The sequence below is a fragment of the Heterodontus francisci genome, unplaced genomic scaffold, assembly GCF_036365525.1.
Source record: "Heterodontus francisci isolate sHetFra1 unplaced genomic scaffold, sHetFra1.hap1 HAP1_SCAFFOLD_54, whole genome shotgun sequence".
Taxonomy (NCBI): domain Eukaryota; kingdom Metazoa; phylum Chordata; class Chondrichthyes; order Heterodontiformes; family Heterodontidae; genus Heterodontus; species Heterodontus francisci.
In genome coordinates, this window is record NW_027140250.1 from 10,077,058 (window position 1) to 10,089,619 (window position 12,562).

Sequence of the window (12,562 nt, forward strand, 5' to 3'; positions counted from 1 at the left end):
CACAAGTGTATCAGGATCCTGCCAGGTGTGTATGGGGTTTTCACAGTATATCAGGGTCCTGCCAGGAGTGTATGGTGTTTTCACAGTGAATCGGGATCCTGCCTGGTGTGTATGCGGTTTCACTGTGTATCAGGGTCCTTCCAGGTGTGTATGGGGTTTTCACAGTGTATCAGGATCATGCCAGGTGTGTACGCGGATTCACAGTGTATCAGGGTCCTGCCAGGTATGCATGGGGTTTTTCACAGTGTATCAGGATCCTGCCAGGTGTGTATGGGGTTTCACAGTGTATCAGGGACCTGCCAGGTGTGTCTGGGGTTTTCACAGTGTTTCAGGGACCTGCCAGGTGTGTACGGGGATTCCCAGTGTATCAGAGTCCTGCCAGGTGTTTATGGGGTTTTCACAGTGTATCAGGATCCTGCCAGGTGTGTATGGGGTTTCACAGTGTATCAAGATCCTGCCAGGTGTGTATGGGGGTTTCACAGTGGATCTGGATCCTGCCAGGTGCATATGGGTTTTTCACAGTGTATCAGGGTCCTGCCAGGTGTGTATGGGGTTTTCACAGTGCATCAGGATCCTGCCAGATGTGTCTGGGGTTTCACAGTGTATCAGGATCCTGCCAGGTGTGTATGGGGTTTCACAGTGTATCAGGATCCTGCCAGATGTGTGGTGGGGATTTCACAGTGGATCAGGATCCTGCCAGTTGTGTATGGGGTTTTCACAGCGTATCAGGATCTGCCAGGTGTGTTTGGGGTTTCACAGTGGATCAGGATACTTCCATGTGTGTATGGGGTTTCACAGTCTATCAGGATCCTGCCAGGAGTGTATGGGGTTTTCACAGTGTATCAGTGTCCTGCCAGCTATGTACGGGGTTTTAACAATGTATCAGGTTCCTGCCAGGAGGGTATGGGGTTTACACAGTGTATCAGGGTCCTGTCAGGTGTGTATGGGTTTTTCACAGTTTATCAGCGTCCTGCCAGGTGTGTATGGCGTTTTCACAGTGGATCAGGATCCTGCCTGGTGTGCATGGGGGTTTCACAGTGTATCAGGATCCTGCCAGGTGTTTATGGGGTTTCACAGTGTATCAGGATCCTGCCAGGTGTGTATGGGGTTTCACAGTGTATGAGGATCCTGCCAGGTGTGTATGGGGTTTCACAGTGTATCACGATCCTGCCAGATGTGAATGGGGTTTCACTGTGCATCAGGATCCTGACAGATGTGAATGGGGTTCCACCGTGCATCAGGAACCTGCCAGGTGTGTATGGGGTTTTTCACAGTGTATCAGGCTCCTGCCGGGTGTGTATGGGGGTTTCACAGTGTATCAGGATCCTACCAGTTGTGTATGGGGTTTCACAGTGTATCAGGATACGACCGTGTGTGTGAGGGTTTCACAGTGCATCAAGATCCTGCCAGGTGTGTATGGGGATTTCACAGTGTATCAGGGTCCTGCCAGGTGTGTATGGGTTTTTCACACAGTAACAGGATGCTGCCAGGTGTGAATGGGGTTTTCACAGTGTATCAGGGTCCTGCCAGGTGTGCATGGGGTTTTCACAGTGTATCAGGATCCTGTCAGGTGTGTATGGGGTTTTCACAGTGTATCAGGGTCCTGCCAGTATAGTTTGGGGTTTTCACAGTGTATCAGGATCCTGCCAGTTGTGAATTGGGTTTTCAGAGTGTATCAGAATCCTGCCAGGTGTGTACAGGCTTTACACAGTGTATCAGGGTCCCGCCAGGTGTGTATGTGGTTTTCCCAGTGTGTCAGGATCCTACCTGGTGTGTATGGGGTTTTCACAGTGCATCAGGATCCTGCCAGGTGTGTATGGGGTTTTTCGCAAGTGTATCAGGATCCTGCCAGGTGTGTTTGGGGTTTTCACAGTGTATCAGGGTCCTGCAGGTGTGTATGGTGTTTTCACAGTGTATCGGGATCCTGCCAGGTGTGTATGGGGTTTCACAGTGTATCAGGATCCTGCCAGGTGTGTATGGGGTTTTCACAGTGTATCAGGATCCTGCCAGGTGTGTCTGGTGTTTTCACAGTGTATCGGGATCCTGCCTGTTGTGTGTGCGGTTTCACAGTGTATCAAGGTACTTACAGGTGTGCATGGGGTTTTCACAGTGTATCAGGATCATGCCAGGTGTGTACGGGGATTCACAGTGTATCAGGGACCTGCCAGGTGGGCATGGGGTTTTCACAGTGTATCAGGATCCTGCCAGGTGTGTATGGGGTTTCACAGTGTATCAGGGACCTGCCAGGTGTGTATGGGGTTTTCACAGTGTATCAGGAACCTGCCAGGTGTGTACGGGGTTCACAGTGTATCAGAGTCCTGCCAGGTGTGTATGGGCTTTGCACAGTGTATCAGGATCCTGCCAGGTGCGTATGGGGTTTCACAGTGTATCAAGATCCTGCCAGGTGTGTATGGGGGTTTCACAGTGGATCAGGATGCTGACAGGTGCATATGGGCTTTTCACAGTGCATCAGGATCCTGCCTGATGTGTCTGGGCTTTCACAGTGTATCAGGATCCTGCCAGGTGTGTATGGGGTTTCGCAGTGTATCAGGATCCTGCCAGATGTGTTGTGGGGGTTTCACAGTGGATCAGGATCCTGCCAGTTGTTTATGGGGTTTTCACAGTGTATCAGGATCGTGCCAGGTGTGTATGTGGTTTCACAGTGTATCACCATACTGCCAGGTGTGTATGGGGTTTCACAGTGTATCAGGAACCTGCCAGGAGTGTTTGGGGTTTTCACAGTGTATCAGTGTCCTGCCAGGTGTGTATGGGGTTTTCACAGTGTATCAGGTTCCTGCCAGGAGGGTTTGGGGTTTTCACAGTGTATCAGGTCCTGCCAGGTGTGTATGGGGTTTTCACAGTTTATCAGCGTCCTGCCAGGTGTGTATGTCGTTTTTACAGTGGATCAGGATCCTGCCAGGTGTGCATGGGGGTTTCACAGTGTATCAGGATCCTGCCAGGTGTGTATGGGGTTTCACAGTGTATCAAGATCCTGCCAGGTGTGTATGGGGTTTCACAGTGTATCAGGATCCTGCAAGGTGTGTATGGCGTTTCACAGTGTATCAGGATCCTGCCAGATGTGAATGAGGTTTCACTGTGCATCAGGATCCTGCCAGATGTGAATGGGGTTCCACTGTGCATCAGGAACCTGCCAGGTGTGTACGGGGTTTTCACAGTGTATCAGGCTCCTGCCGGGTGTGTATGGGGGTTTCACAGTGTATCAGGATCCTTCCAGGTGTGTATGGATTTTCACAGTATATCAGGATCCTGCCAGATGTGTCTGGGGATTTCAGAGCTTTTCAGTGTCCTGCCAGGTGTGTATGGGGGTTTCACAGTTTATCAGCATCTTGCCAGGTGTGTATGGGGTTTTCACAGTGGATCAGGATCCTGCCAGGTGTGTATGGGGTTTTCACAGTGTATCAGGATCCTGCCAAGTTTGCATGGGGTTTAAACAGTGTCTCAGGATCCTGCCAGGAGTGTATGGGTTTTTCACAATGTATCAGTGTCCTGCCAGATGTGTATGGGGTTGTCACAGTGTGTCAGGTTCCTGACAGGAGGGTATGGGGATTTCACAGTGTATCAGGGCCCTGCCAGGTGTGTATGGCGTTTTCACACTTTATCAGCGTCCTTCCAGGTGTGTATGGCGTTTTCACAGTGGATCAGGATCCGGCCAGGTGTGCATGGGGGTTTCACAGTGTATCAGGATCCTGCCAGGTGTGTATGGGGTTTCACAGTGTATCAGGACCCTGCCATGTGTGAATGGGGTTTCACAGTGTATCAGGATCCTGCCAGGTGTGTATGGGGTTTCACAGTGTATCTGGATCCTGCCAGATGTAAATGGGGTTTCACTGTGCATCAGGATCCAGCCAGATGTGAATGGCGTTCCACTGTTCATCAGGAACCTGCCAGGTGTGTACGGGGTTTTCACACTGTATCAGGCTCCTGCCAGCTGTGTATGGATTTTAACAGTATTTCAGGATCCTGCAAGATGTGTATGGGGTTTTCAGAGTTTTTCAGTATGCTGCCGTTTGCTTGGGGGTTTCACAGTTTATCAGCGTCCTGCCAGGTGTGTATGTCGTTTTACAGTGGCTCAGGATCCTGCCAGGTGTGCATGGGGGTTTCACAGTGTATCAGGATCCTGCCAGGTGTGTAAGGGGTTTCACAGTGTATCAGGATCCTGCCAGGTGTGTATGGCGTTTCACAGTGTATCAGGATCCTGCCAGATGTGAATGAGGTTTCACTGTGCATCAGGATCCTGCCAGATGTGAATGGGGTTCCACTGTGCATCAGGAACCTGCCAGGTGTGTACGGGGTTTTCACAGTGTATCAGGCTCCTGCCGGGTGTGTATGGGGGTTTCACAGTGTATCAGGATCCTTCCAGGTGTGTATGGATTTTCACAGTATATCAGGATCCTGCCAGATGTGTCTGGGGATTTCAGAGCTTTTCAGTGTCCTGCCAGGTGTGTATGGGGGTTTCACAGTTTATCAGCATCTTGCCAGGTGTGTATGGGGTTTTCACAGTGGATCAGGATCCTGCCAGGTGTGTATGGGGTTTTCACAGTGTATCAGGATCCTGCCAAGTTTGCATGGGGTTTAAACAGTGTCTCAGGATCCTGCCAGGAGTGTATGGGGTTTTCACAATGTATCAGTGTCCTGCCAGATGTGTATGGGGTTGTCACAGTGTGTCAGGTTCCTGACCGGAGGGTATGGGGATTTCACAGTGTATCAGGGACCTGCCAGGTGTGTATGGGGTTTTCACACTTTATCAGCGTCCTTCCAGGAGTGTATGGCGTTTTCACAGTGGATCAGGATCCGGCCAGGTGTGCATGGGGGTTTCACAGTGTATCAGGATCCTGCCAGGTGTGTATGGTGTTTCACAGTGTATCAGGACCCTGCCATGTGTGAATGGGGTTTCACAGTGTATCAGGATCCTGCCAGGTGTGTATGGGGTTTCACAGTGTATCTGGATCCTGCCAGATGTAAATTGGGTTTCACTGTGCATCAGGATCCAGCCAGATGTGAATGGCGTTCCACTGTTCATCAGGAACCTGCCAGGTGTGTACGGGGTTTTCACACTGTATCAGGCTCCTGCCAGGTGTGTATGGATTTTAACAGTATTTCAGGATCCTGCCAGATGTGTATGGGGTTTTCAGAGTTTTTCAGTATCCTGCCGTTTGTTTGGGGGTTTCACAGTTCATCAGTATCTTGCCAGGTGTGTATGGGGTTTTCACAGTGGATCAGGATCCTGCCAGGTGTGTATGGGGATTTCACAGTGTATCAGGATCCTGCCAAGTGTGCATGGGGTTTTCACAGTGTATCAGGATCCTGCCAAGTGTGTACGGGGTTTTCACAGTGGATCAGGATCCTGCCAGGTGTGTATGGGGTTTTCACAGTGGATCAGGATCCTGCCAGGTGTGTATGGGGTTTTCACAGTGTATCAGGATGCTGCCACGTGTGTTTGGGGTTTCACAGTTTATCAGGATCCTGCCTGGTGTTTATGGGGTTTTCACAGTGTATCAGGATCCAGCCAGGTGTGTATGGGGTTTTCACAGTGTATCAGGGTCCTGCCAGGTGGGCATGGGGTTTTCACAGTGTATCAGGATCCTGCCAGGTGTGTATGGGGTTTCACAGTGTATCAGAGTCCTGCCAGGTGGGCATGGGGTTTTCACAGTGTATCAGGATCCTGCCAGGTGTGAATGGGGTTTCACTGTGCATCAGGATCCTGCCAGATGTGAATGGGGTTCCACTGTGCATCAGGAACCTGCCAGGTGTGTACGGGGTTTTCACAGTGTATCAGGCTCCTGCCGGGTGTGTATGGGGGTTTCACAGTGTAACAGGATCCTGCCAGGTGTGTATGGGGTTTTCACAGTGTATCAGGATCCTGCCAGGTGTGTATGGGGTTTTCACAGTGTATCAGGATCCTGCCAGGTGTGTATGGTGTTTCAGAGTGTATCAGGGTCCTGCCAGGTGTGTATGGGGTTTTCACAGTGTATCAGGATCCTGCCAGGTGTGTACGGGGATTGACGGTGTATCAGAGTCCTGCCAGGTGTGTCTGGGGTTTCCTCAGTGTATCAGGATCCTGCCAGGTTTGTATGGGGTTTCACAGTGTATCAGGATCCTGTCAGGTGTGTATGGGGGTTTCACAGTGGATCAGGATCCTGCCAGGTGCAAATGGAGTTTTCACAGTGTATCAGGGTCCTGCCAGGTGTGTATGGTGTTTTCACAGTGTTTCGAGATCCTGCCTGGTGTGTATTCCGTTTCACAGTGTATCAGGGTCCTTACAGGTGTATGTGGGGTTTTCACAGTGTATCAGGATCATGCCAGGTGTGTACGGGGATTCACAGTGTATCAGGGTCCTGCCAGGTCTGCATGGGGTTTTCACAGTTTATCAGGATCCTGCCAGGTGTGTATGGGGTTTCTCAGTGCATCAGGGACCTGCCAGGTGTGTATGGGGTTTTCTCAGTGTATCAGGATCCTGCCAGGTGTGTATGGGGTTTCACAGTGTATCAGGATCCTGCCAGGTGTGTATGGCGGTTTCACAGTGGATCAGGATCCTGCCAAGTGCATATGTGGTTTTCACAGTGTGTCAGGGTCCTGCCAGGTGTGTATGGTGTTTTCACAGTGTTTCGAGATCCTGCCTGGTGTGTATTCCGTTTCACAGTGTATCAGGGTCCTTACAGGTGTATGTGGGGTTTTCACAGTGTATCAGGATCATGCCAGGTGTGTACGGGGATTCACAGTGTATCAGGGTCCTGCCAGGTCTGCATGGGGTTTTCACAGTGTATCAGGATCCTGCCAGGTGTGTATGGGGTTTCTCAGTGTATCAGGATCCTGCCAGGTGTGTATGGGGTTTCACAGTGTATCAGGACCCTGCCATGTGTGAATGGGGTTTCACAGTGTATCAGGATCCTGCCAGGTGTGTATGGGGTTTCACAGTGTATCTGGATCCTGCCAGATGTAAATGGGGTTTCACTGTGCATCAGGATCCAGCCAGATGTGAATGGTGTTCCACTGTTCATCAGGAACCTGCCAGGTGTGTACGGGGTTTTCACACTGTATCAGGCTCCTGCCAGGTGTGTATGGATTTTAACAGTATTTCAGGATCCTGCCAGATGTGTATGGGGTTTTCAGAGTTTTTCAGTATCCTGCCGTTTGTTTGGGGGTTTCACAGTTCATCAGTATCTTGCCAGGTGTGTATGGGGTTTTCACAGTGGATCAGGATCCTGCCAGGTGTGTATGGGGATTTCACAGTGTGTCAGGATCCTGCCAAGTGTGCATGGGGTTTTCACAGTGTTTCAGGATCCTGCCAAGTGTGTATGGGGTTTTCACAGTGGATCAGGATCCTGCCAGGTGTGTATGGGGTTTTCACAGTGGATCAGGATCCTGCCAGGTGTGTATGGGGTTTTCACAGTGTATCAGGATGCTGCCACGTGTGTTTGGGGTTTCACAGTTTATCAGGATCCTGCCTGGTGTTTATGGGGTTTTCACAGTGTATCAGGATCCAGCCAGGTGTGTATGGGGTTTTCACAGTGTATCAGGGTCCTGCCAGGTGGGCATGGGGTTTTCACAGTGTATCAGGATCCTGCCAGGTGTGTATGGGGTTTCACAGTGTATCAGAGTCCTGCCAGGTGGGCATGGGGTTTTCACAGTGTATCAGGATCCTGCCAGGTGTGAATGGGGTTTCACTGTGCATCAGGATCCTGCCAGATGTGAATGGGGTTCCACTGTGCATCAGGAACCTGCCAGGTGTGTACGGGGTTTTCACAGTGTATCAGGCTCCTGCCGGGTGTGTATGGGGTTTCACAGTGTAACAGGATCCTGCCAGGTGTGTATGGGGTTTTCACAGTGTATCAGGATCCTGCCAGGTGTGTATGGGGTTTTCACAGTGTATCAGGATCCTGCCAGGTGTGTATGGTGTTTCACAGTGTATCAGGGTCCTGCCAGGTGTGTATGGGGTTTTCACAGTGTATCAGGATCCTGCCAGGTGTGTACGGGTATTGACGGTGTATCAGAGTCCTGCCAGGTGTGTCTGGGGTTTCCTCAGTGTATCAGGATCCTGCCAGGTTTGTATGGGGTTTCACAGTGTATCAGGATCCTGTCAGGTGTGTATGGGGGTTTCACAGTGGATCAGAATCCTGCCAGGTGCAAATGTAGTTTTCACAGTGTATCAGGGTCCTGCCAGGTGTGTATGGTGTTTTCACAGTGTTTCGAGATCCTGCCTGGTGTGTATTCCGTTTCACAGTGTATCAGGGTCCTTACAGGTGTATGTGGGGTTTTCACAGTGTATCAGGATCATGCCAGGTGTGTACGGGGATTCACAGTGTATCAGGGTCCTGCCAGGTCTGCATGGGGTTTTCACAGTGTATCAGGATCCTGCCAGGTGTGTATGGGGTTTCTCAGTGCATCAGGGACCTGCCAGGTGTGTATGGGGTTTTATCAGTGTATCAGGATCCTGCCAGGTGTGTATGGGGTTTCACAGTGTATCAGGATCCTGCCAGGTGTGTATGGCGGTTTCACAGTGGATCAGGATCCTGCCAAGTGCATATGTGGTTTTCACAGTGTGTCAGGGTCCTGCCAGGTGTGTATGGTGTTTTCACAGTGTTTCGAGATCCTGCCTGGTGTGTATTCCGTTTCACAGTGTATCAGGGTCCTTACAGGTGTATGTGGGGTTTTCACAGTGTATCAGGATCATGCCAGGTGTGTACGGGGATTCACAGTGTATCAGGGTCCTGCCAGGTCTGCATGGCGTTTTCACAGTGTATCAGGATCCTGCCAGGTGTGTATGGCGGTTTCACAGTGGATCAGGATCCTGCCAAGTGCATATGTGGTTTTCACAGTGTGTCAGGGTCCTGCCAGGTGTGGATGGTGTTTTCACAGTGTATCGGGATCCTGCCTGGTGTGTATTCGGTTTCACAGTGTATCAGGGTCCTTACAGGTGTGTATGTGGTTTTCAAAGTGTATCAGGATCATGCAAGGTGTGTACGGGGATTCACAGTGTATCAGGGTCCTACCAGGTGTGCATGGGGTTTTCACAGTGTATCAAGATCCTGCCAGGTGTGTATGGCGTTTCACAGTGTATCAGGGACCAGCCAGGTGTGTATGGGGTTTTCACAGTGTATCAGGATCCTGCCAGGTGTCTATGGGGTTTCACAGTGTATCAGGGACCAGCAAGGTGTGTATGGGGTTTTCACAGTGGATCAGCATCCTGCCAGGTGTGTATGGGGTTTTCACAGTGGATCAGGATCCTGCCAGGTGTGTATGGGGTTTTCACAGTGGATCAGGATCCTGCCAGATGTGTATGGGGTTTTCAGAGTTTTTCAGTATCCTGCCGTTTGTTTGGGGGTTTCACAGTTCATCAGTACCTTGCCAGGTGTGTATGGGGTTTTCACAGTGGATCAGGATCCTGCCAGGTGTGTATGGGGTTTTCACAGTGTATCAGGATCCTGCCAAGTGTGCATGGGGTTTTCACAGTGTATCAGGATCGTGCCAAGTGTGTATGGGGTTTTCACAGTGGATCAGGATCCTGCCAGGTGTGTATGGGGTTTTCACAGTGGATCAGGATCCTGCCAGGTGTGTATGGGGTTTTCACAGTGTATCAGGATGCTGCCACGTGTGTATGGGGTTTCACAGTTTATCAGGATCCTGCCTGGTGTTTATGGGGGTTTCACAGTGTATCAGGAACCTGCCAGGTGTGTTCGGGAATTCACAGTGTATCAGAGTCCTGCCAGGTGGGCATGGGGTTTTCACAGTGTATCAGGATCCTGCCAGGTGTGTATGGGGTTTTCACAGTGTATCAGGATCCTGCCAGGTGTGTATGGGGTTTTCACAGTGGATCAGGATCCTGCCAGGTGTGTATGGGGTTTTCACAGTGGATCAGGATCCTGCCAGGTGTGTATGGGGTTTTCACAGTGTATCAGGATGCTGCCACGTGTGTCTGGGGTTTCACAATTTATCAGGATCCTGCCTGGTGTTTATGTGGTTTTCACAGTGTATCAGGATCCTGCCAGGTGTGTATGGGGTTTTCACAGTGTATCAGTATCCTGCCAGGTGTGTATGGGGTTTCACAGTGTATCAGGGTCCTGCCAGGTGTGTATGGGGTTTTCACAGTGTATCAGGATCTTGCCAGGTGTGTACGGGGATTGACGGTGTATCAGAGTCCTGCCAGGTGTGTATGGGGTTTTCTCAGTGTATCAGGATCCTGCCAGGTGTGTATGGGGTTTCACAGTGTATCAGGATCCTGCCAGGTGTGTATGGGGGTTTCACAGTGGTTCAGGATCCTGCCAGGTGCATATGGGGTTTTCACAGTGTGTCAGGGTCCTGCCAGGTGTGGATGGTGTTTTCACAGTGTATCGGGATCCTGCCTGGTGTGTATTCGGTTTCACCGTGTATCAGGGTCCTTACATGTGTATATGGGGTTTTCACAGTGTATCAGGATCATGCAAGGTGTGTACGGGGATTCACAGTGTATCAGGGTCCTGCCAGGTGTGCATGGGGTTTTCACAGTGTATCAGGATCCTGCCAGGTGTGTATGGGGTTTCACAGTGTATCAGGGACCTGCCAGGTGTGTATGGGGTTGTCACAGTGTATCAGGAAACTGCGTGGTGTGTGCGGGGATTCACAGTGTATCAGAGTCCTGCCAGGTGTGTATGGGGTTTTCACAGTGTATCAGGATCCTGCCAGGTGTGTATGGGGTTTCACAATGTATCAAGATCCTGCCAGGTGTGTATGGGGGTTTCACAGTGGATCAGGATACTGCCAGGTGCATATGGGGTTTTCACAGTGTATCAGGGTCCTGCCAGGTGTGTATGGGGTTTTCACAGTGCATCAGGATCCTGCTAGATGTGTCTGGGGTTTCACAGTGTATCAGGATACTGCCAGGTGTGTATGGGGTTTCACAGTGTATCAGGAACCTGCCAGGTGTGTTCGGGGATTCACAGTGTATCAGAGTCCTGCCAGGTGGGCATGGGGTTTTCAAAGTGTATCAGGATCCTGCCAGGTGTGTATGGGGTTTTCACAGTGTATCAGGATCCTGCCAGGTGTGTATGGGGTTTTCACAGTGTATCAGGATCCTGCCAGGTGTGTATGGGGTTTTCACAGTGGATCAGGATCCTGCCAGGTGTGTATGGGGTTTTCACAGTGTATCAGGATGCTGCCACGTGTGTCTGGGGTTTCACAATTTATCAGGATCCTGCCTGGTGTTTATGGGGTTTTCACAGTGTATCAGGATCCTGCCAGGTGTGTATGGGGTTTTCACAGTGTATCAGTATCCTGCCAGGTGTGTATGGGGTTTCACAGTGTATCAGGGTCCTGCCAGGTGTGTATGGGGTTTTCACAGTGTATCAGGATCCTGCCAGGTGTGTACGGGGATTGACGGTGTATCAGAGTCCTGCCAGGTGTGTATGGGGTTTTCTCAGTGTATCAGGATCCTGCCAGGTGTGTATGGGGTTTCACAGTGTATCAGGATCCTGCCAGGTGTGTATGGGGGTTTCACAGTGGTTCAGGATCCTGCTAGGTGCATATGGGGTTTTCACAGTGTGTCAGGGTCCTGCCAGGTGTGGATGGTGTTTTCTCAGTGTCTCGGGATCCTGCCTGGTGTGTATTCGGTTTCACCGTGTATCAGGGTCCTTACATGTGTGTATGGGGTTTTCACAGTGTATCAGGATCATGCAAGGTGTGTACGGGGATTCACAGTGTATCAGGGTCCTGCCAGGTGTGCATGGGGTTTTCACAGTGTATCAGGATCCTGCCAGGTGTGTATATAGTTTCACAGTGTATCAGGGACCTGCCAGGTGTGTATGGGGTTTTCACAGTGTATCAGGAAACTGCGTGGTGTGTGCGGGGATTCACAGTGTATCAGAGTCCTGCCAGGTGTGTATGGCGTTTTCACAGTGTATCAGGATCCTGCCAGGTGTGTATGGGGTTTCACAATGTATCAAGATCCTGCCAGGTGTGTATGGGGGTTTCACAGTGGATCAGGATACTGCCAGGTGCATATGGGGTTTTCAGAGTGTATCAGGGTCCTGCCAGGTGTGTATGGGGTTTTCACAGTGCATCAGGATCCTGCTAGATGTGTCTGGGGTTTCACAGTGTATCAGGATACTGCCAGGTGTGTATGGGGTTTCACAGTGTATCAGGATCCTGCCAGATGTGTTGTGTGGGTTTCACAGTGGATCAGGATCCTGCCTGTTGTGTATGGGGTTTTCACAGTGTATCAGGATCCTGCCAGGTGTGTATGGGGATTCACAGTGGATCAGGATACTGCCAGGTGTGTATGTGGGTTTCACAGTGTATCAGAATCCTGCCAGGCGTGTATGGGGTTTTCACAGTGTATCAGTGTCCTGCCAGGTATGTATGGGGTTTTCACAGTGTCTCAGGTACCTGCCAGGAGGGTATGGGGTTTACACAGTGTATCAGGGTCCTGTCAGGTGTGTATGGGGTTTTCACAGTTTATCATCGTCCTGCCAGGTGTGTATGGCGTTTTCACAGTGGCTCTGGATCCTGCCAGGTGTGCAGGGGGTTTCACAGTGTATCAGGATCCTGCCAGGTGTGAATGGGGTTTCAC